Source organism: Pituophis catenifer, unplaced genomic scaffold (genome assembly GCF_029215685.1).
Source record: "Pituophis catenifer annectens isolate HBS135680 unplaced genomic scaffold, rPitCat1.0.hap2 SCAF_17, whole genome shotgun sequence".
Classification (NCBI taxonomy): Eukaryota; Metazoa; Chordata; class Lepidosauria; order Squamata; family Colubridae; genus Pituophis; species Pituophis catenifer.
The window spans coordinates 10984225-11008362 of record NW_027256897.1 but is presented as its reverse complement, the minus strand read 5'-3'; the positions used below and the strand labels follow the sequence as shown (position 1 = coordinate 11008362).

Genomic DNA, 24138 nt, shown 5'->3' with positions numbered 1-24138 from the left:
ATTTTTGCAGTAATGGGATATAATTGTCTTCTTTTAATGATGAGAATCTCGCGGTGATCCATATTCCTAGGTATTTTGTCAGATGTAAATGCCTTATTCTCTAATGTGTAAATAGTATATGAATGGGGTATCAGGGGTTAACTTATTCTTCACTTCTTAATGTATTCATAATTCACCACTCCCACTTATAGCTCCTCCCTTTGTATATATAAGGAGCTACCTACACCCTTTTCCTTGCTTCTATCTGTGAATATTCAGTGAATATAGAATGCCTATTGTAAATAAAAGGAAGTATATTTAAACCTTTAACTCTTACTAATATTATTGAGTCTGATCCTGAAAATATTGCAACAAGCTGGTAGCAGAGGATGGTTAATTGACTCAATAAAAACTTAAAAATGTCTAAGAAAGATAGGCCCAACACCAGGGCCTACAGCAAAGAAATGGAAACAGAACAAGAAATAATCAACGAATCCACAAACGCAATTTCGAGAGAATCCGAAGAATACACCACTGAAGACGAAGAAATAATAGATGAAAATGATGACCAGGAGGAAATCGAAATAGAGAATAACGAACTCAGGTCAGAGATATTAAAACTATTAAAGAGCCAGAAGAATGATGAAAGCCTCATCGCGAACCTCCAAGATATGCTGAAGAACAGCGGAGCAGCGAGAGAGAAAAACATCACTAATGAGAAGTCTAAAGACCCAAAAATAGTGAGTGATACGACTGCAGAGAAAGTCATTACGAAGAAGAAAAACAGTGATCCCGCGCGAAATTTTGAATGGCAGCCATCTTGGTTTCAACAGGCCTCCAAGGTGAGCGAAGCAGAGCCAATCAAAATGCTCAATTCAAAATTCCTGGCGCGAAAAACGTTACCAGACAACGAAAATGAAAAAGAAGTTTCAAACTCCTCAGAAGAATCAGAATCAGAAAGTGAAGATGATTCAACAAAATCCCAAATAAAATCAGCAATGAAAACGCTTTTTGCTGCATTTGGGCCAAAACTAAAAATTACCAAAGAGCCACCGAAGAAGCGAGCGAGCAAGCCGACACCTCAAGACCTGCCCGCTCCCATCCTGACTTCGAGAACGCCGACGCCCGAACCCAGAGAGCCTTGTCGATACCGCCCTACACCACAGACCGAAGCAAGTGTCAACGCCCCCAAAAGAAAAAGAAGAGCAGCCGCCGTCGTCAGAACTCCCAAAATCGAACCGGAGACCGACTCGTCTGAAGAGGAACAGAACGAGCGAGCCGCAATGGAGAGAACCGTCCACGACGACTCCAAAGAAGAAATGGACAACGCGCATGCGCAGAACTACGCAGACGGTCCGGGAAGACATGAACTGGCAAGAAGACCATGCAGACTCGTTGCGAGCATCCCCATGCCGTTTTGCAATTTTCTACACTTGCGAGACCACGGACTACCTCAGGTTGTAAGTAATGGACAAAATAATGTCGGAAATTTACCCAGTGACTTCCCAAAGCTAAGGGTTGATGGCATTAATTTGCAAGAATGGTATCAACAGCTCCAGGTTGTCTTTATGAAGGAGAATTTACTCTTTTTTATCACTAGTCCCCCAAAAAGACCTTGGACTTTAAAAATAGATTGTTTACACCATAGAGCATTTTTCTTAATAATATCTAGTGTGTCTCCTGCAATGTATCATAGCATCAAGCCAAATCTGACTGTTTCAGAAATTATTCAATGCATGTTTAATTTGTTTCACAGCGACAGTGTAGCTACCACCACAAGAATGTCTAAGGATTTCTTTTCATCTAGGGTAAAACCAGGGGTTTCCATAAGTGAGCATTTAATATCTTTGAACAAAATAAGAGCTGAACTGCATTTAAGGGGGGAGGTGATTTCAGACCAAACAATGAAAAGTGTTATTATCAACTCACTTGATCCATCATGGGACAGTTTTATGTCACATTTAGACACTATCAATCTAGGATATTTATCCATAGAAAGTCTATCCAATAAATTGATAGCAGAAGACAATTCAAGAAGGAATCGTTCTAGCAATCACACAGAACACAAAACATATAGGAAAGTAGCTTTCCAAGAAAAATATAATGAAACATTTAAATGTCACAATTGTGGATCCAGGGAACACAATAGAAGAGATTGTCCCAAAATTTCTAAGGAAAGACATAGGTCAGAATATAGAAACAAATACAATTATAGACAGTCTTCCATAGATAAACATAGATATAGAAGCCCACCAAATTACAAAGAGAATAGAGGGGGCAGAGATAATTCAAAGGATAGAAAATCTGGTTCACTGAATGGATTAAATAAACAAGACAACACAAAAATACAGCAAAATGAGAACAATAATTGGCTTATTGATTCTGGAGCAACTAATCACACCACTAATAACAAAAATATATTGTCTTCATTTACAGAAGACAAATTTGTAATAAAGGTAGCTAACCAAGAAAAGGTTCAAGTATTAGGTAGAGGGAATGTAACCCTGCCTGGTCTAGGAAAAATAGAGGGGGTATTGTTAATACCTGAAATACCTCATAACATACTAAGTGCCATAAAACTAAGTAGAGATTCTGACATTAATATAGTTTTTTCAAAGGGAAAAGCAACTTTGGAGAAGAATAAAATAAGTATAGGCACTGTGATGATTAAAGGAGGCCTACCTTATCTGATAACAAAGGAAAAATGGTTACATAACATTGATTCAAATATGGAAGATTGTATTGAAGTAGATGATGAAAATATTAGTAACAGTGACAATGATGAATGTAAAATATCTCATGATCACGTAGATACACACAATGAAAAAAAACCAAAAATAGGTAAGCCAATTCATGATGAGTGTGCTCACATTTTACATAGGAAGTTAGGACATGCCAGTTTTCCTGTAGTACAAAAAATGACTGAACACGCAGAAGGTGTCAAAATAAAAAATTGTGAAAACTATTTGGAATGCTCAGTATGTAAATCTACAAAACTAAAAACTAGTCCCAGGCCAAGAAAATCTACTAGATCAACTAACAAAATTTTTGATTTAGTACACATGGACTTAGTTGGCCCATTAACTCCATCAATCACTTATAGAAAACGTTACTTCCTGACAATAGTAGACGATTATAGCCGCTATGGGTTTGTCTATACATTAAAACACAAAGATGAAACCTTTCAAAAATTTAAGGAATTTTACAAACGCATAGAAACACAACACAATATCAGAATAAAACAAATTATGACAGATAGGGGATGTGAATTCATGTCTAAAGAATTCTCCCAATGGTTAAAAGATAGAGGGATGCTACATTACACGTCTAGTCCATTTTCCGCGTTCCAGAACAGGATTGCAGAGAGGAAGAATTCCACATTACAAACCATGATTAGATGCACATTGGAAGATGCTGGCTTAAGCAAACAATTCTGGTCAGAAGCCTTACATTATTCAAATTACACACAAAATAGAACCTGGTCCAGTATTGTAAATAAGACACCATATGAAGTAATGTATAATAGGAAACCAAAATTAGCACACATGCACATATTTGGAGTCACTGCAGACGTACACATACCTAAGCAGTTGAGAAGAAAGGGAGAAAACGTATCCAGAAGACTCAGATTTATGGGATATGAGACTGGCACTAAAGGGTACAGATTCATTGATAACAATAACAAATTTATAGTTTCCAGAACAGCTGTGTTCCATGAACAGGCCAACTGGTCTAAATTACATCTTAATGAAATATTTCCAAATAAATACAAAGATACAGAATCTCATGAGGAAGGGACCATAGAAAAACAAAATACCAACAAATATAAAAACAAAACCAAAACTTGGACAAATAGCCAACACAAAATAAAGACAGACGCACTAACAAAAAAGGAAGCAAGATATTTGCATGACAACAATAGTAAACCTGAAAGAACCATTAGGAACAACAGAAATCAAATGCCAAATAAATATAAGGATTACATAATGCATATGGATGATGAGCCAATAACACCTAACACATATGAGGAAGTGTTAAAACTCCCTCATGAAGAAAAAGAAAAATGGGAATTAGCTATGAAGAAAGAGATGGAAAGTTTACAAGGATTAAATGTATTTACACCTGCAATTGCACCTAAAGATAAAACAATTATTGGTACTAGGTGGATATATAAAATTAAGAACTTAGAAGGAGGCAATACTCTATACAAAGCTAGATTAGTTGCACAAGGTTATGCACAGAAATATCCGGAGGACTATACTGACACGTATTCCCCCACCGTAAGAACAGAGAGTGTCAAAACAGCTCTAGTGGTAGCATCAGCACTCAATCTTGATGTATTTCAATATGACATACAGACTGCGTATCTACACGCAAAACTAGATAAGGAAATATACGTAAGAGCACCTCACAGTCAATACACAAACAAAAATGAAATTTGGCTGTTGAACAAGAGTTTATACGGGTTAAAACAATCTGGTAAACGATGGTATGATTGTTTAGTAAAAGTACTTAAAACCATGGACTTCAACGCTACCACTGCTGATAACTGTTTCTTTGTCAAAAAGGATGATGATTACATTGAATTTGTATTAATTTATGTAGATGACATTTTATATATAGGAAAACACAAAGAGAGAAGAGAAATTTTTGTAAATAAACTAAATGAACATTTCTCGTTGAAATCTCTAGGTAAAGTGAACAAATATCTTGGTGTCCAAATTAATAAAACTAGAAGAGGATTCAAACTTACTCAGAGAGATAAGATCATAGAACTTTTAAATAAATGCAATTTAAACAATGCCAAACCTTGTGATACTCCTATGCAAACTGATTTTCTTAGAAATACTGATGAATCTTCCCCTGAATTCAAGGATAACACATTCTATAGATCAATCATAGGTTCACTCCTTTATATATCTAATTGGACTAGACCAGATATCGCCTTACCACTCAATTTATTATCCAGACATGTCAGCAAACCAACAATGTATCATTGGGAAGCTGTTAAAAGAATTTTAAGATATCTGAAAAGTACACTAGACTTTTGCTTAATATTAGAACCCAATGATAATAAAGAACCAAAGCTTGCATGTTACGCAGATGCGGACTGGGCTGGAGACACCTCATGCAGAAAAAGTACATCTGGTTATATTTTTCTCTTAAATGACTGTCCAGTTTACTGGTACACTGGTAAACAAGAACTAGTGGCCACTTCAACGACAGAAGCGGAATATGTTTGTTTATCCAAAGCTGCAAATAACCTTGTATGGTTTAATGATTTAATTTCAGATGTTTGGAAAAAACCTGCTTTGCCTTTTGTTATGCATGAAGACAACAAAGCAGCCATTGAAATATCTAGATCTGATGCCATTGGACAAAGGTCCAGGCATATAGATATAAAATTTAAACATGTGAGACAATTATCTCAGGATGGATTTATTAAAGCAGTGCATTGTGATACATCAGAACAATTAGCTGACATATTGACAAAGCCTTTACCTTCTAAGCAGCACAAATATTTGACTTCTAAATTGTATGTCTTGTATTGTCCTGAATCTGAGTGTAATTGGTGTTGTATAACGAATCGGCATTTAGAGGGGGATTTGTCAGATGTAAATGCCTTATTCTCTAATGTGTAAATAGTATATGAATGGGGTATCAGGGGTTAACTTATTCTTCACTTCTTAATGTATTCATAATTCACCACTCCCACTTATAGCTCCTCCCTTTGTATATATAAGGAGCTACCTACACCCTTTTCCTTGCTTCTATCTGTGAATATTCAGTGAATATAGAATGCCTATTGTAAATAAAAGGAAGTATATTTAAACCTTTAACTCTTACTAATATTATTGAGTCTGATCCTGAAAATATTGCAACATATTTTATTTTCTTGACTACCTGGAGGCCTAATAAGTCTTCCACTTCCTTTTTTTGTGTATCTGTCACATTTTTTTCACTATTATTTTGGTTTTTTTCCTGTTAAGTTTGAGGCCAGCCACTTCTCCATAATTCTGTATTTCCTGTAATAATTTTGGGCCAGTTTCTAATGGACCTTCTATTATGAGGGCTACGTCGTCTGCGAAGGCTTGCGTTTTAAATATTTCCTTCCTGATCTTTAATCCTTTGATTTCTTTATTGACTCTGATCTTTCTAAGTAGCACCTCTAGCACCAAGATAAAGAGTAAGGGGGATAGGGGACATCCCTGCCTCACTCCTTTTTGAATCTGGAATATTTGAGTCTTATCCCCATTCATTAATATGTTCGCCCTCTGTTTGTGATAGATGTTCTCGATCATTTTCCTAAAATTTGTCCCAAATCCCATTAGATTAATTTGATTGGTCATAAAGTTCCAATTCAGGTTATCAAACGCCTTTTGGGCATCAACAAACATTAGCGCCAGCTGCTTTTCGGGATGTTGTTCATAGTACTCTATAATGTTTAGCACTGTTCTCAAATTATCCCTAATTTGTCTCCCTGGGAGGAATCCATTCTGATCTTTGTGAATCCAAGAATTTAAAAAAATTTTGAGCCTCTCCGCTATTATACTCATGAACAATTTATAATCTGAATTTAGTAAGGAGATGGGTCTGTAATTTGATATCTGTTTCGGGTCAGCACCTTCTTTCAATATGAGCGTCAAGTACGCTTCCCTCCAAGTATCCGGAATTGTTGTGCCAACCAGAGCCTCATTAAAGATTTCTAATAATTCTAATTTCAATGTTTCATCAAGTTTTATATATATTTCCCCAGGGAGACCATCTGGGCCTGGAGTTTTATTTTTTTTTATTTTAGAAAGGGCAATTTTTAGTTCCTCTATTGTGATTTTTTTATTCAACATTTCCCTTCTTCTGTAATTTGGGGTAGACCAGCTTCCATCAAATATTGTTCCACCTTGTTTAGCTCAATTCCTTCGTCTTTGTATAGGGTTTCATAAAATTCTCTTATGCTTTCTAGTTTATCCTCTTCCTTCGTCAAAAGATTACCCTTGGAGTCTTCTAGTACCAATATTTGATTTTTTTTCCTTCTCTTTTTTTAACTTATAGGCAAGCCATCTTCCCGACTTATTAGCGTTCTCAAAGCAAATAATGTTTAGATCTTTTTATTTTTTGCGCCATCTCCTCCTGGTCCAACATATTCAGTCTGTGTCTCGCCATCGACCACTTTTGTTTTACTGCCTCGTCTCCCGGATGTTGCTGTAGTTCGTTTTCAGCTTCTACTAATTTTTTAATATAATCTTCCCTAGCCTTCCTTTTTTCTTTGTTTTTAAACGCCATGTATGAAATGGCTACCCCTCTCACATAAGCCTTCATGGTGTCCCAAACGATTTCTCTGGCCATATCTTGTTTCCTGTTTTCTATGAAGAATTGCTTTACTTCTTCATTCAGTTTCAGTAGAAACTCTTTATCATTTAGCAGGTTCGTCCTTAGACTCCATCTCTGTTGTTTTCTCTTAGTCACATAGTGCCAGTTTACTTCGAGGAGCTTATGGTCTACCCAGGCATTTGTACACATATCAACCTTTTTGATTTCCAATCCTAGTTTCCTAGTGGCCCATACCATGTCTATTCTGGACCAGGAGTTCTATTTGCAGCAATTGTATTGCACCGGTGAAAATGCCCATTTGGCCTCTTTTAGGAAAGGGAAGCAGAGAGAAAATGAGAACACCCAGCTCCCTTCCTGGTTCCTTTTAATTAGTGCTTGATAGTTTTTAATCAAGTGGGATTGTTGCTTCTAAAGAGCCTGGTGGCACAGCAGACTAAAGCACTTTTATTAACAGTGCTGTTATTAAGATCAGCTGCCTGCAATTACTGCAAGTTCAAATCTCACCAGGCTCAAGGTTGACTCAGCCTTCCATCCTTTCTAAGGTAGGTAAAATGAGGACCCAGATTGTGGGGGCAATAAGCTGACTTTGTATAAAATATACAAAAGTATGAAGGCTATTGCTTAACACATTGTAAGCCGCCCTGAGTCTCCGGAGAAGGGCGGCATATAAATCAAATAAAAAAAATAAAATGAATAAATAAAAACCTCAGGCACTCCCACTTTGGTGTGGAGCTGAAGAGAGCTGAATTACCTCCACTCTGGGAGCCTTTTACCTTTGTAAAAGGTAAAATGCAAAAAGAAATCGCCAAGTAATTTCAGCAAAGCAAAAACGGTTGATTAAGGGGGTGGGTCATAGTTTTCTTTTACAGGGTAAAGAAATATAGTATTCAGTACAATAAGCAAACGATCAAACTGCAATTCCCTCAATGGACAATCATGGCTGCAAAAGTTGATGGAGGGAGCAGAGGTAGCTAAACAGGCTGATTAAAGAACAATTTTGTTTCTACTTGGAAACCACTTTTGGACTTTTTACTTAAGGTGGGGGGGAAAAAATCTCTGATTTTGGGTTTTGCTAATTAGAATTGATGCTAGAAGGGTTGTATTATATAAAAGTAAAAAATGTTATTTATTCTACTGCATCAAAAGGAGTCGGGAAATTAATGCTTCTCCCTTTACACTTTTCTCTCCTCTCTTCCGTCACTATTTTATAGTTATATATTTGGTATTTTATGCTATGATATGTTTCTTTCTTGCAAGTTGCTGATGTATTCAAAGACACTCAGAATACCCTGTTGTGTAGTTGCTGAAACAGCAACTTCTCACACACCAAATAAAGAGCCTTAGCTAAGAAGGGGAAAACATGCATTCTTAAACTTAAAAAGGAGGTGTAGACCAGGGGTCCCCAACCTTTTGGACCACAGGGACCACCAAGTTCATGATTTTAAATTTCACGGACCACTAATACGAATCCAGCGCGACCGCTTGCTGAAGCACCTGGACTCCCAGTGACTGGATGGGGACCTTCAGGTACTCTCCCTCCTCTCTCTTTCTCTCTCCCACTCTTTCTCTCTTATTCTCTCTTTCTCTCACCCCACTCTCTCTCTTTCTCTCTCATCCCTCTCTCTCATTTTCTTTCTCTACCCTTCTCTCTCCCCCTCACTCTTTCTCCCCCCTTCTCTCTCCCACTCTTTCTCTCATTCTTTCTCCCCCACTTTTTCTCTCCTATTCTCTCCCCTTTCTCTCCCACTCTCTCTCATTCTTTCTCTCCTCCCTCTTTCTCTCTTCCCCTCTCTCATTCTGATTCTTTCATTTTGTCTGTTTCTCATTCTCTCCCCGTCTCTCCCCCCTCTCATTCTCTTTCTCTCATTCCCCCTCTTTTTCTCTCTCCACTTTCTCTCTCATTCTCTTTCTCTCCCCGTCAGATCCCTAAAAGTGATACTGCCATTCAATCGGAGGAGGGGGGAGACTTGGATTCGATTCCCTAGCATTGCCTGTGTCAGCAGATATTTTGCAACCTATATCCTGGCGCCAAAGAGCCCCAAGATCCCCTTTACCTGCAGGGATTTTTAGGATAGCCATGTGGGTTGTCTCACTTTAAAGGATAATGGTGGGAATGCATGTGTGTTCAGGTTCTCAGGGAAGCTGGGAAAGAAAACATCTTCACACTTGTGTATTGGCTAAAATCTGCATTCGGACTTAAAGGGAGGGGTCTCTACCACTTTAATCCTACTGCCTTGCCTAAGGGAATTCAGATCTTGCTTTACCCGGATGGCTCTCACCTCTGCTTAATAAAATAAATCCTTTGAACAACCAAGGTTCAAGAGTTCTCACTTTCTTAAGTTAGAAGGAAAGGCGATCCTTACACCTCCCCTTTCTGTCCCCCCCTCATTCTCTCTCATTCTTTCTCTCTCCCCTCTTTCTCATTCTTTCTCTCCTTCTCTCCCTCTTTCTCTCCTTCTCTCTCCCTCCTCATTCCGATTGTCTCATTCTCTCTGATTGTTTCATTTTCTCTCATTCTCCCTCATTCTTTTTCTCTCCCACTTTCTCATTCCCTTTTGCTCTCACCCACTTTGTCTCTAATTCAGTTTCTCTCACCCCTCTCTTTCTCATTCTTTCTATCCCTTTCTTTCTCTCCCCTTCTCATTCTTTCTCTCCCACTCTTTCTTTCTCTCCCCATCCCTCTTTCTGATTGATTCTTTCATTTTGTCTCTTTCTTTCTCTCCCCCATTCTTTTTCTATCCCTTTTCTCTCCCACTTTCTCACTTTCTCTCATTCCCTTTTGCTCTCATCCACTTCGTCTCATTCTTTCTCTCCCCCTTTCTCATTCTCTCTCCCCTTCTTTCTCCCACTTTCTCTTTCTTTCGTTCTCCCCATTTCTCTCCCCCACTTTCTCCCCCTTTTCTCCCTCTCCCGCACTCTTTCTTTCTCTCCCCCTTTGATTCTCTTTGATTCTCTGATTGTTTCATTTTGTCACTTTTTCTCCCCCTCATTCTTTTTCTCTCTCCCATTCTTTCATTCTTTCTCATTCCCTTTCTCATTCTTTCTCTCCCTTTCTCTCATTCTCTCTCTCCCTTTCTCATTCTCGCTCCCTTGTCTCCCCCCTCTCCATCTCCCCGTCTCATTCTCTTTCTCTCCCCTCCTCTCTCCCACTCTTTCTCATTCCCTTTCTCTCCCCCCCCACTCTCTCTCTCTCTCATTCTGATTCTCTCTCTCTCTCTTTCTGATTCTCTTTCATTTTTTCTCTCTCTCTCAATCTCTTGCAGGGGGCCGATCTGGTGTCTGCAATGGAGAGCAAAATCCAGCGGCTTCTCTCTGCTCTAAGTGCGACATCAGGATTCTGCCTTGGTATATTTGTGGCGCAAGGCAGCCCTCGTTTCCTGCCGCTTCGGACTCAGAGCGATAAACAGTGTCTGGTTCGGGGGGGCAGCCGGATTTTGCTCTCCATTGCGGATGCCAGATCAGCCCCCTGCAAGCTCTTATCTCTCGAGGAGCCTGACCAAAATTTCCAGCGCCACTTCAGGGAGAGATGAAGCTTCCAATTTGAGGCAACAGGATCACACACTCCGTTTAACTTGCTGTGAATTAACTTCCTTCCTTAGACTTTGCCTCAGTCGTCTCCTTCTCTGATCTCGGCCTTTTCTCAAGGGTGGTTCTTGCTGGGGAATCCTTGGTTGTACAAACAGAGGCACAGAATCAACGTCACCTGAAGCCTTAGCACCACTTTATAAGACCTTAGTAAGGCCACACCTCAATACTACATTCAAGGTTGGTCACCACATTGCAAAAAGTTGTTGAGACTTTGGAAAAAGTGCAAAGAGGAGCAACTAGGCTGATGAAGGGCCTGGACACTAAAGCACATGAAGAAGGGTTGGGGGAACCGGATATGGCTAGTCTGGAGATAAGGAGGACGAGGGGTGACATGATAGCACTGTTCCAATAGATGAGAATTAACCAGTGGAACAGCTTGCCTTCAGAAGTGGTGGGTGCTTCCATCACTAGATGTTTTTGACAATAGACTGAAACAGCCACTTGGTTCAAATTAAAAGGATATATAATTATTAAGTATTCAATGGGAAGAAGAACAAGTAAAAGACACAATGATACCTTGGGCTAAGAATTTTGGCCATACAATAGAATTAGATAAATGGCATAAATTATGGGATAGAAACTACAATCTTACAATGTTAACAGCATATAAAGAAAATCTTTATAAAATGTTATATAGATGCCAGTTTTCACCTGCAAGAATAGCGAATATTTACAAAGATAAATCTGTTAAATATTGAAATACCCATTTCATATTATCATATCTGGTGGACATGTCCCTCAGCAAAAAACGTTTGCAATAAAATCCATACATGGCTGGAAGCTATGGTAAAACAACACGTAGACCTACAACCTGAGATATTCTTGTTGGGCATGCTACCAGGAAATTTCAAGAAAGGTAATACAGATCTAATTCTACATATTCGAACAGCAGCAAGGATTGTATATACTGGAAAATACTGGAAAACTGAAGAAACCCCCACAGATGAGAATATAATTTAAAAAAATACTGGAATCTGCAGAAATGGATAGATTCACGTTTAAAATTAAAAACAAGAGACTGAATATTCTATGACATGGGAGTTATTTGGTCAGTCGAGGAAAACAGGTTAGATGGTGGAAATATGAGAAAATGTGGATTACATGAGAAAGATTTAAAGTGGATTAGTAAATGTTTTGAGGGTTATTCAATTGATGTCAATATGGAAGATATTTCTTTTTACCATAATGATTGATATTATCTACTATATGTTTGTATATCAACATGATTACGATTGTGATGATTTTCATACTTTTGTATAAAAGTACACTATTAAACAGCAAAGGGACACGGTGGCTCAGTGGCTATGATGCTGAGATTGTCGATTGAAAGGTTGGCAGTTCAGCAGTTCGGATCCCTAGTGCCGTGAAACAGGGTGAGCTCCCATTACTTGTCCCAGTTTCTGCCTACCTAGCAGTTCGAAAGCACGTAAAAAATGCAAGTAGAAAAATAGGGACCACCTGTCAGCCTCAGCTTGCCTGCTTCAGCTGCCATAAGAAACGGGGAGGGATTAGGTATGGAGCAAAGGGGGGGAAGGGAGCAGGAGGGGGTTTTGTCTTTGTAGGAGGGGACTTCGTAAGAAACGAAACTGAATCTTAAAAAGGGGACGGCTGACCAACTGTTTCCACATTCCTGATGAATGACGCTGCCAGACGTGTTGCCACCTGACCTTTGGAAGACCTTTGGATTGGCTGATGATTTATAAACACGAGGGGGGGAAGAAGCTTAGTAGATGCATTTCGCGCGTTTTGCTCACTTCCAGCTTTAACTGGGTTGTTAATCATTTCTTATTCAGTAAAAGTACCAAATTCTTCAAAATGCTTGAGTTTGGGGTTTTCTTTCCTGGATATTGAAGGAAGCATACCTGACACCACCTTTGGTGGGAAGGTAACAGCGTTCCATGCGGCTTTGGCGTTGAGTCATGCCAGCCACATGACCATAGAAATAACTTCGGACAGTGCTGGCTCTTCGGCTTTTGAAACGGAGATGAGCACCGCCCCTAGAGTCGGGAACAAATAGCACATATGTGCGAGGGGAACCTTTACCTAGACAACAGAGTGTTCAGTATAGAAAGGGAACTTTTGATATAATAGTAATAAACTGGGGGGGGGAAGGAAAGAGTGGACAGCCACTTATCTGGAATGGTAGAGGATCTCCTCCTTTAACAGGAGGTTGGATTAGAAGGCCTGCAAGATCCCTTCCACTGCTGTTATTCTGTTATCATTATTCTGTTGCTTTGCGTGTACACTGAGAGATTCTGCATGGGAAGCAAATTCCTTGTATGTCTAATCACACTTGACTAAACAAATTATTCAACTGAATTACTCAGACCTATATTGACTGAAGGTCCTTCCACATCCAGGCATATTTAGCATTTCCCCCCATGTGAATCCATTGATGTCGATGAAGGAGTTCCCCATCAGTAAAGCTCTTTCCACACTCAAGGCATTTATATGTTTTTCCCTGTGTTCAATTCCTTGATGGGAAAAATGGTCCTTCTTTCAACTGATACTTTTCCCTCAGTCCAGGCATTTGAATGATTTTTCTCCTTAGATGCCTTTGAAGGTGGTAATTTCTTTTGAAGGATTTTTTACATTCCGGGCAATGATATTTCTCTCCTTCCTCCTGGACCCTTTGTGAACTCCCTGGTCTTCCTAGGGATCCTCTGCCCTCGAGGCATTCATTCAGCTTCTCTCCCCAGTGGATCCTTTGATGTCTATAAAGGTTCCTGGTATGACCAAAGTTCTTTCCACACTCCAGGCACTTATGAGGTTTTTCTCCTGGGTGGATCCTTAAATGACTTTTAAGATGGTCGGTTTTTTTGAAGGATTTTTCACATAGAGGGCACTGATGTTTCTTTCCTCCCTCCTGGATCCTTCAGGGCTTTCCGGGTCTTCCGAAGGACCCTCCCCCCTTCAGGCATTTCTTCAGTTTCTCTCCAGAATGGATCCTTTGATGTGTATAATGGCTGCTGGTATGATGAAAGTTCTTTCCACTCCAGGTTTCTCTCCTGTGTGGATCCTTAGATGTTGCATAAGATCTCCTCTCTGACTGAAGTTCTTTCCACACTCAAAGCATTTATGAGGTTTTTCTCCTGTGTGGATCCTTAAATGTTTTTGAAAACCTCTGTTTCTTTTGAAGGATTTTTGACATTCCGGGCATCGATATTCCTTTGCTTCCTCATGGATCTTTAGGGGCTTTTGGGGTCTTCCAAAGGAGGCTCCGCCCTCAAGGCATTTCTTCGGTTTCCCTCCGCAATGGATCCTTTGGTGCCTATAAACGCTGCTGCTCTGACTGAAGCTCTTTCCACACTCAAAGCATTTATGAGGTTTTTCTCCTAAGTGGATCCTTAAATGATTTTCAAGATGGTCGTTTCTTTTGAAGGATTTTCCACATTCCGGGCACTGATGTTCCTTTGCTTCCTCCTGGATCCTTCGGGGCTTTCGGGGTCTTCGGGAGGAGCCTCCGCCCTCCAGGCCCGTCTCAGGGTCTCCGCCCATTTCCTCCTCCCTGCATCGCCCTCCAGGCAGCCCCCTTTCCCGGGCTCCCCATGGGCTCCTTCCTCCTGCAGCCTGGAGCCCCCCGGCTTTTCCCCACTGTCTCCCAGGGAAGCCGCGCAGGGACCGGGCAGGTCTGCTCCGCGGGGCCCGCTCTCCTCCTCTTCCTCTCGGCCGGTGCCTCTTTCCTGGATCTGCCGCCATCCTCCGTCCTCCTGCAGGGGAAAAAGAGAAGAGGGTCACGGCTGCGTCCCTTTCCCCGCAGGGGAGGCCCAGGCCCAAGCCCCTGCCTCCCATTGGCCTCCCGGGCATTCTCCAGGCAGACAAGGCTTCCTTCCCAGCCTTCTGTCTCTCTCCCCGCCCTCAAGACTAGGCCTCAGGCTCCCGGGCCTGCCTTCTCCGGAGAGACCCTCCAGGACTTCAACTCCCAGCATCCCCTGCGCCAAACCTGCATCATCCTGGCTTCTCTGTCGTCGATTCAGGCAGTTCCCTCGTTGCCCGTTTTATTTACGGAAGTGGAGGCTTCATTCCTTTTTCGCCAGAAGTTCCGCCTCTTCCTTCCGAGGGACCACCCCAATCGCCGCCCTCTCCAGAGCGACCAATCGGCGTCCGCCTTCCTTCAATCAGCCAGAGGGCACCTGCGCGGTGCCGACTGTTGTTATGGTCCTACACGAAGGTGAAGGGGGGGCTTCCCTTGAACTTTGGGATGCGATGCCCCCCCCTCCGTATTGAGGGAGGGGGAGGTCGGGGGCTCTTCTGGGGCTTCAACCTCATAGCAACCTCTGAAGGGGAGCCAGGGATGAAGGCTGGGAGGGGAGAAAGAAGAGACCCGAGTTCAAGGGTTGCACAGCTCCCTTTTCAGTCCAGCCCACCTCACAGGGTTGTTGTTGGGGGAAGAGAGGAGGAAGCTGTGCTGGATGGGGGGGAGGGGCTCCTCGGGGCTTCTCTTCTTGCAGACGTTTCATTGCCCAAAGTAGCTTCCTTCCTCATGGCTAGAAGGGAGGGGGGCTCAGAGAGCTCCAAAGACCCCTCAGTTCAACCCTCAGCTGCAAATATTCCCCTTCATTTTGCTGCATGTCTTCTCCGCCTTATTGGTAAAAATAATAAATGCAGGATCCAAATAAATACATAAACTCGCTATGTGTGACTCACTCGTCTGTTTTTAAATAGCAACTACATGGCCTCTTTTTGATGCAGGAAAATTCTTGATCCTGGATGTAAGAATTTGGAATTCATGCAGACCGGAATGCCCTCGCCACGGTCACTCATGCCCTCGTTACCCCTAGGTTGGACTACTGTAACACCCTCTACATGGGGCTGCCCTTGGGATGTGTCCGGAGGCTCCAGCTAGTCCAGAACGCAGCCGCACGGGTAGTTTCTTTTTTTTTTTTTAATTTGATTTATATGCCGCCCTTCTCCGAAGACTCAGGGCGGCTTACAATGTGCTCAGCAATAGCCTTCATCCTTTTGTATATTTATACAAAGTCAGCTTATTGCCCCCACAAACTGGGTCCCCATTTCACCTACCTTAGAAAGGATGGAAGGCTGAGTCAACCTTGAGTCTTGGCGAGATTCGAACCCTGCAGTAATTGCAGGCAGCTGGTCTTAATAAGCTTAATAACAGGGTGCCTTAAACCCCTGTACTACCAAGGCTCTTAGTTACGGGGGCGTCTAGATACTCCCGTGTAACACCTCTCCTGCGTGAGCTGCACTGCCTGCCGGTGGCGCTCTGGATACATTTCAAGGTGCTGGTGCTTACCTATAAAGCCCTTCATGGCTTAGGCCCGGGGTACTTGAAGAACCACCTCCAGCCGCTCTCCCATCGTCCTGTGCGCTCTCACAGTCAGCCTCCTCATGGTGCCGTCGGCCAAACAATGTCGGCTGACGGTCGCCAGGAGGAGGGCGTTCTCTGTGGGAGCCCCGACCCTCTGGAATGGATTGCCCACTGAGCTCAGGACAGCCTCCGACCTTCTTTCCTTCCATCGCGAGCTGAAGACGTGGCTCTTCCGTCAACTCAACTGATCCGTTTGGGGGTACACTGTCATAATTTTAAACTGTTTTAATAGGGTTGCTGATTTTAATTTTATTTCATTGTGATTTGTATTGGAATTTGTCATTTTGTAAGCCGCCTTGAATCCCCAGGGAGAAAGGCGGCATATAAATCGCAATAATAAATAAAGAAAAGGAGACCATCTCCAGTTAAAGAGGAGCTAAGGAGGAGAACCTCCTGCCAATGGTTCCTGCTAGTGAATTTCCTCATAGAAGTCAGTAAAGAAATGATGAAACCATAAAATACATTGAGTGCTTGTGAAGCGCAAACAGAAAACATTGATTCTGGATCAAATTCCACACGTGACCAATTTTTGTGTCAGTCTTTCCCAGCTGGGTTTGTGTCTTTCCTGAAAGTTGCAGATGTATTTAGAGACACTCGGAATACTCTGTTGTGTAGTTGCTGAAAAAGCAAGTTCTCACATACCAAATAAAGAGCCTTCGTCAAGAAGGAAAAAACAAGCATTCTTAACCTTTAAAAAAAAGGTATAGCCTGCCATGTTAAAAGGGCTAATATGTCATTTTAAGTTAGTCATTTAAAAGGTGCCAGTCGGTGGGTGGAGGGCTACATCACAGGGCACACTGGCCTGGGCAGCAGCAGCAGCAGCAGGAGCCCCCTCCAAAGGGGGAGGGGGTGTAGGAGGAAAATATATATGTGTGTCAACTGGAGCATCCAAGGGCTGAAAAAAAGTTGAAAAATCCAAATATGCAGGGGTCAGTATTGGAGGGGATTTCCCCCTCTGCTGCAGTTTTCCAAAGGGGCCCTTCAGAAAGGAGGAGGGATGAGAAAAGAGAAGATGAATCCATGTGTGTGGGGGGGATCTGTGGAGGGGCTGGCAAGACAGCTGGGGGGGAGGGCCTGGCTGACTTAATCCTCTTACTGTCTCTGGGATGTATTTTGCAGTTATCGTTCATGGCGGATGGATATATTGCCCCCAAACTGTATAGGTAGTACTAACTAGATCTACAATCAGAATTGATACAAAAATTTCTGTTCTTGACAGTTGTTGCACCCCATTTTTTACCATAATTGGCAGGTCATATCCTACAGTTGTGAAGTTGTTATGTGAATCCTCCAATGACTTTGTGGGACACCAGCTGGGAAGGTTAGAAATGGTGATGATGTGACACTGGCACAGTGCAGCCATCATAAATACATGCCAGTGGCTAAACACCTGGATTTGGACCACATGACCACGGGGATGCTGGAACAGTCCTAAGTGTGAAAACTGGTCAAGGCCACTTTTTTCAGTGCCGATATAACTTCACTAAGTCACTAAGCAAATAGTTGTAGGTCAAGGATTATCTGTACAGTGCTTTAAAAATAATCCAAAATATCCCCCAAATTGGAACCCAGCAGTCAAACCTTTTCCTGCAACAAATCTGCAAAACTAGCCCAATTTGGTAGAAAAACCGTTCAAGTGTCCACACTGTTTCCCACTCGCATTTCAACTCAATCCCGAAACTGTCCTCCTAGACACGGGTTTGGCTTTTCAAGGAAAAGAAAATGCCATTGTTGATTTTAACCCTGATGTTATCCTCAATAAAGTTCAATAATGTTCTGCAAACTCAGAAGATATAAATATGGGAATTCTCAAATTCAAACTAAAATGTCTCATCCCACTGAAGAACTTTCCGTCCCAGAAACTCAACTGGTTTCTAATCAGCTAGAAACGATGCCTGACCAGGTTCTGCAGGATTGTCTGGGACACAACACATCCTCTCCACAACTGCTGGGAAGAGGCTCTGCGGTATCCGAAGCAGCACATTAGATTCAGTCAGTTTTCTTCCATATGAAGAAGTATCCATCTTGTGAACTCCCAAGTCTCTCTCTTTTTTTTTTTCTGGATATGAAATTATTTTATTTTCTGGGTTTTCACACTATACGACATATTTAGCCATTTGTTCCTACTGTAATAACACCAACACAACACCTGCATTATATCACAAACCAAGATCCTTCCTTTCGTATCCATTTTTATTTTTTTGAACTCCCAAGTCTCTTGTTATGTAATCTAAATGGGCTATAATTAATGTGTATGGGTATATCTATATTCTTTTGAGGGCAGGCCTCAGAATTCCATTTTTTAAGTTCAAAGTCTAACAATCGGAGCAGCCCTCAACTGCAGCCCTTGGACAGGGATCAGGCAGGGATCTCTTCCACAGCTGCCCAGTTGACAATCCAACATTCCTGAACCACTGACAGATGGACATCCAGACTCATACAAGGCCTCCCGCCCCTCCCAGGACAGCCTGCTCTGCTAGTTGCCATAAGGATGACCGACAGCAGTCAAACTCAGGTCTGGGACCCTGGGCATGGCCCTGGAAGACTAAAGGAATTTATTAAAAGAAAAACATATATTAAATTTATTAAAAGTTTTAATTGGATTTTATTACCTTTCTTACCAGGCATTTATGAGGTTTCTCTCCTGTGTGGATTCTTTGATGTCTATAAAGGCTGCGCCTTTGACTGAAGCTCTTTCCACACTCCAGGCACTTATGAGGTTTTTCTCCTGTGTGGATCCTTTGATGTGTATGAAGATTTCCCAAGTGATTGAAGCTCTTTCCACATTCCAGGCATTTATGAGGTTTTTCTCCTGTGTGTATACTTTGATGTGTATAAAGGTTTCCCAACTGATTGAAGCTCTTTCCACATTCCAGGCATTTATGAGGTTTTTCTCCTGTGTGGATCCTTTGATGTTTATAAAGGCTGCTGCTATGACTGAAGCTCTTTCCACACTCCAGGCATTTATGAGGTTTCTCTCCTGTGTGGATCATTTGATGTCTATAAAGGCTGCTGCTATGACTGAAGCTCTTTCCACATTCCAGGCATTTATGAGGTTTTTCTCCTGTGTGGATTCTTTGATGTGTATACAGGTTTCCCAAATGACTGAAGCTCTTTCCACACTCAAGGCATCTATGAGGTTTTTCTCTTGTGTGGATCCTTTGATGTTTATAAAGGCTGCTGCTTTGACTGAAGCTCTTTCCACATTCCAGGCATTTATGAGGTTTTTCTCCTGTGTGGATCCTTTGATGTTTATAAAGGCTGCTGCTCTGACTGAAGCTCTTTCCACACTCAAGGCATCTATGAGGTTTTTCTCTTGTGTGGATCCTTTGATGTTTATAAAGGCTGCTGCTTTGACGGAAGCTCTTTCCACATTCCAGGCATTTATGAGGTTTTTCTCCTGTGTGGATCCTTTGATGTCTATAAAGGCTGCTGCTATGAATGAAGCTCTTTCCACACTCAAGGCATTTATGAGATTTCTCTCCTGTGTGGATGCTTTGATGTTTATAAAGATGTCCCCTCTGACTGAATCTCTTTCCACACTCAAGGCATTTATGAGGTTTTTCTCTTGTGTGGATCCTTTGATGTCTATAAAGGTGTCCCCTCTGACTGAATCTCTTTCCACACTCAAAACATTTATGAGGATTTTCTCCTGAGTGGCTCCTTTGATGTGTATAAAGGTTGCTGCTCTGACTGAAGCTCTTTCCACACTCCAGGCACTTGTGAGGTTTTTCTCCTGTGTGGATTCTTTGATGTGTATAAAGGTTTCCCCTCTGACTGAAGCTCTTTCCACACTGAATGCATTTATAAGGTTTTTCTCCTATGTGGATCCTTAGATGCCTTTGAAAATCTCCGTTTTTTTTGAAGGATTTTTTGCATTCCGGGCACTGATCTTTCTTCCCTCCCTCCTGGATCCTTTGGGGCTTTCGGGGTCTTCTGAAGGAGCCTCTGCCCTCCAGGCCCGTCTCGGGGTCTCTGCCCCTTTCCTCCTCCACGCGTCGCCCTCTAGGCAGCCGCCTTTCCCGGGCTCCCCCTGGGCTCCTCCCTCCTGCAGCCCCGGAGCCCCCCGGCCTTTCCCCGCTGTCTCCCTGGGAAGCCGCGCCGGGAACGGGCAGGGCTGCTCCGCGGGGCCCGCTCTCCTCCTCCTCCTCTTGGCCGGCACCTCTTTCCTGCATCCGCCGCCATCCTCCGTCCTCCTGCAGGGGAGAAAGAGAAGAGGGTCACGGCTGCCTCACCTTCCCCGCAGGGGAGGCCCAGGCCCAAGTCCCCGCCTCCCACGGGCCTTCTCCAGGCAGACACGGCCTCCTTCCCAGCCTCCCGTCTCCCTCCCCGTCCTCAAGACTAGGCCTCGGGCTCCCAGGCCTGCCTTATCCACTCCCAGCATCCCCTGCTCCAAACCTGCATCATTCTCTGTCGCCGATTCAGGCAGCTTCCTTGTTGCCCGTTTTATTTACGGAAGTGGAGGCTTCATTCCCTTTTCGCCAGAAGTTCCGCCTGTTCCTTCCGAGGGACCGCCCCAATCGCCGCCCTCTCCAGAGCGACCAATCGGCGTCCGCCTTCCTTCAATCAGCCAGAGGGCGCCTGCGCAGTGCAGAGAGTTGTTATGGTCCTACGCGGAGGTGAAGGGGGGCTTCCCTTGAACTTTGGGAACCGGTTTCCCCCCCCCACCCGCCGCCCTGTATTGAGGGTGGAGGAGATCAGGGGCTCTTCTGGGGCTGCGACCTCATAGCAACCTCTGAAAGGGAGCCAGGGATGAAGGCTGGGAGGGTGGAAAGAAGAGACCCTGAGTTCAAGGGTTGCACAGCTCCCTTTTCAGTCCAGCCCACCTCGCAGGGTTGTTGTTGGGGGAAGAGAGGAGGAAGCTGTGCTGGATGGGAGGGGGGAGGGGCTTCTCTGGGCTTCTCTTCTTGCAGACGTTTCATTGCCCAAAGTAGCTTCCTTCCTCATAGCTAGAAGGGAGGGGGCTCAGAGAGCTCCAAAGACCCCTCAGTTCAACCCTCCGCTCCAAATATTCCCCTTCATTTTGCTGCATGTCTTCTCCGCCTTATTGGTAAAAATAATAAAGCCAGGATTCCAATAAATAAATAAACTCCCTATGTGTGATTCCCAAGTGTTTTTTTAAATAGCAAAGACATGGCCTCTATTTGATCCAGGACAATTCCTGATCCTGGATGTAACAATTCAGAATTCATGCACAAAAGGATACCATCTCCAGTTAAAGAGGACGTAAGGATGAGAACCTCCTGCCAATGGTTCCTGCTAATGAATTTCCTCTCATTCCAACACATTATGGTTGGAAAAAATAAGCAGAAAATCAAGCAATTTTGATAGGATCCAATTTGGTTTCTTTCTGGGTCCCTGTAACTGCTGGATCCCTCAACACTTGGAACTTGGCCAAAAGAGGGTCATGTGCCTTGGGGGTTCAGCATCATTAAGCTCTGCAGTATTTTGTTTTTGCAGAAGTGGTTCAAGGGAGGCAGGATTTTGCTTTCTGTCCTGGATTGCTGTATTACTTTGGGATTCAGAAAAAGGTGCCTTACCAAAGCAGAAATAATGGAGCGAGCTCACCTGGGATGATGGCACAAAGCACAAAACAACATGGCAACAGAAAGGGAATGCAATGCAATGTTGACCCGAGGCTGTATAATTGAGTCTTGGTGGAGCTTCCCTAGAAAAGGGCAGTCTACATTCAACAGTCTGCCTTTTGTGAGAAATGGGCAGCTTCAGTGATTGGTTTGCCTGGCAATGCTGTATGTAGAAAAGGTAGAACCGGTAAGGTTTGATAGGCACCTGTCATCTCCATGGGAATTATGATGACTTCATGACCTCATTCCAAGAGGCTAAACTGCCAGTAACTGTCAGCTATCAGAGTAAAGATGCCTTCCAATAGGTAAGTAGGTCTTCAGAGGGCTCTTGAGCTCTGGGAAATCTTCCCTCTATTTGCAGCAATTGGTTTTTTTTTTAAATATACTTTATTAAATTTTTCCATTACAAAAAAAAAAAATATAAAATCTCTACGACCTTCAGAGGCACAGTGTTTATACATATTAAGAAGTCATACATCGAATATACTTCATCCTTAGCTATTCAAGATTATATTTACAAGTTATGCGTCCGGTATATTTCACCCTTTAGATACGTAAACTAATCATGTCCTAAAATCATGCTTTTATCCTATTCTTTAACCATTTATACCATTTTCCCCATACTTCATAATATTTAGATTTCTCATCATTATTTAATTCACTCGTCAGTTTTGCCATTTCAGCGCACTCTAAGATTTTATTTATTAACATTCCTTCTGGTGGTATGGTTTTATTTTTCCAGGATTTCACGAAGACTAGTCTAGCCGCTGTTGTTATCTGGATTATAAATTGGGTTTTGTTGTTGTTGAAGCCATCTCCAATTATACCCAAGAGAAATATTTCTGGAGATAAGACTACATCCTGTCCCATTATTTCACATAGCCAGTATCGAAATTTAGACCAAAATCTTTTTGTCTCTGGGCAGGTCCACCACATATGATAGAAGGTGCCGACCTCTTTACCACATTTCCAACACATAGCTGAGAGATTAGGAAACATTTTCGCTAATCTAGCTGGCTCTAGGTACCACCTGTGTAGCATTTTATAGTGGTTTTCCCTGAATGTTGCTGATTTCGTCATTTTATAGTTCCTATTCCAGGCCTCCTCCCAATCATTAAAATTTAGTCTGTATCCAAAATTTTTTCCCAGATACTTAACTGGTTTTTTGCTATGACCTCTGCCCTATCCTCATCTAATAGAAGGTTGTATATTTTTGCTAGCATTTTCTTATCCACTCCCCATATGATTTTATCAAAATTTCCATACTTTACTTCTATGCCATATTGGTCTCTTATCTTTCTGATATCTTGAATTTATCTGCAACTAATTCCACCAATCTAGGTTGAAACCGTGGTCTCTCAATATGTTCAGAGATTTGAGCTTCCCCTTTTCGTCTAAAATATCTTTATATGTGCCAAATTTATAGTTATCTCTTCTATTTGGGGTGGCCAAGCCTCCATAATGGAAAGCCAATTTGGTACTTTGATGTAAATCCTCTGCCTAATTTCCTCCCACATTTGTATAAGTGTCTCCCTAATTTTATGTTTGTGGAAATAGGATTTTTTCTTATTCCTTGGTTCCCACAGGTGGGCATGCCACCCTTCTTGTAGATCGTGTCCTTCTAAAGTCAGGATTCTCCTATTTCATAGTGTAACCCACTCCTTAATCCAAATTAATTTCGCCGCCTTTTGGTATGCTTCCCAATCAGGGAGTCCAAATCCACCCATATTTCTTTTTCCTTGTAGTATCTTAAATGAGATCCTCGATTTCTTTCCCTCCCATAAAAAGTTTCTAATATATTTGTTCAAATCCAGAAAGAATTTTTTATCTAAAGTCATCGGAATATTTTGAAACAGGAATAAAATTGTAGGTAGGATGTTCATTTTGATTGCTGCTATTTTACCAATCAGAGACAATTTTAGCTTTTTCCATCTTTCTAAATCCTGATGTAATTTTTGCAGTAATGGGATATAATTGTCTTCTTTTAATGATGAGAATCTCGCGGTGATCCATATTCCTAGGTATTTTATTTTCTTGACTACCTGGAGGCCTAATAAGTCTTCCACTTCCTTTTTTTGTGTATCTGTCACCATTTTCACTATTATTTTGGTTTTTTTCCTATTAAGTTTGAGGCCAGCCACTTCTCCATAATTCTGTATTTCCTGTAATAATTTTGGGCCAGTTTCTAATGGACCTTCTATTATGAGGGCTACGTCGTCTGCGAAGGCTTGCGTTTTAAATATTTCCTTCCTGATCTTTAATCCTTTGATTTCTTTATTGACTCTGATCTTTCTAAGTAGCACCTCTAGCACCAAGATAAAGAGTAAG

At 42.1% G+C, this 24138-nt stretch overlaps 1 pseudogene; it reads right to left on the bottom strand.

Moving 5' to 3' along the window:
* Positions 1-10508: 10508 nt before the first annotated feature.
* On the bottom strand, positions 10509-20691 carry LOC139325601 (zinc finger protein 665-like; annotated as a pseudogene).
* Positions 20692-24138: the final 3447 nt, after the last annotated feature.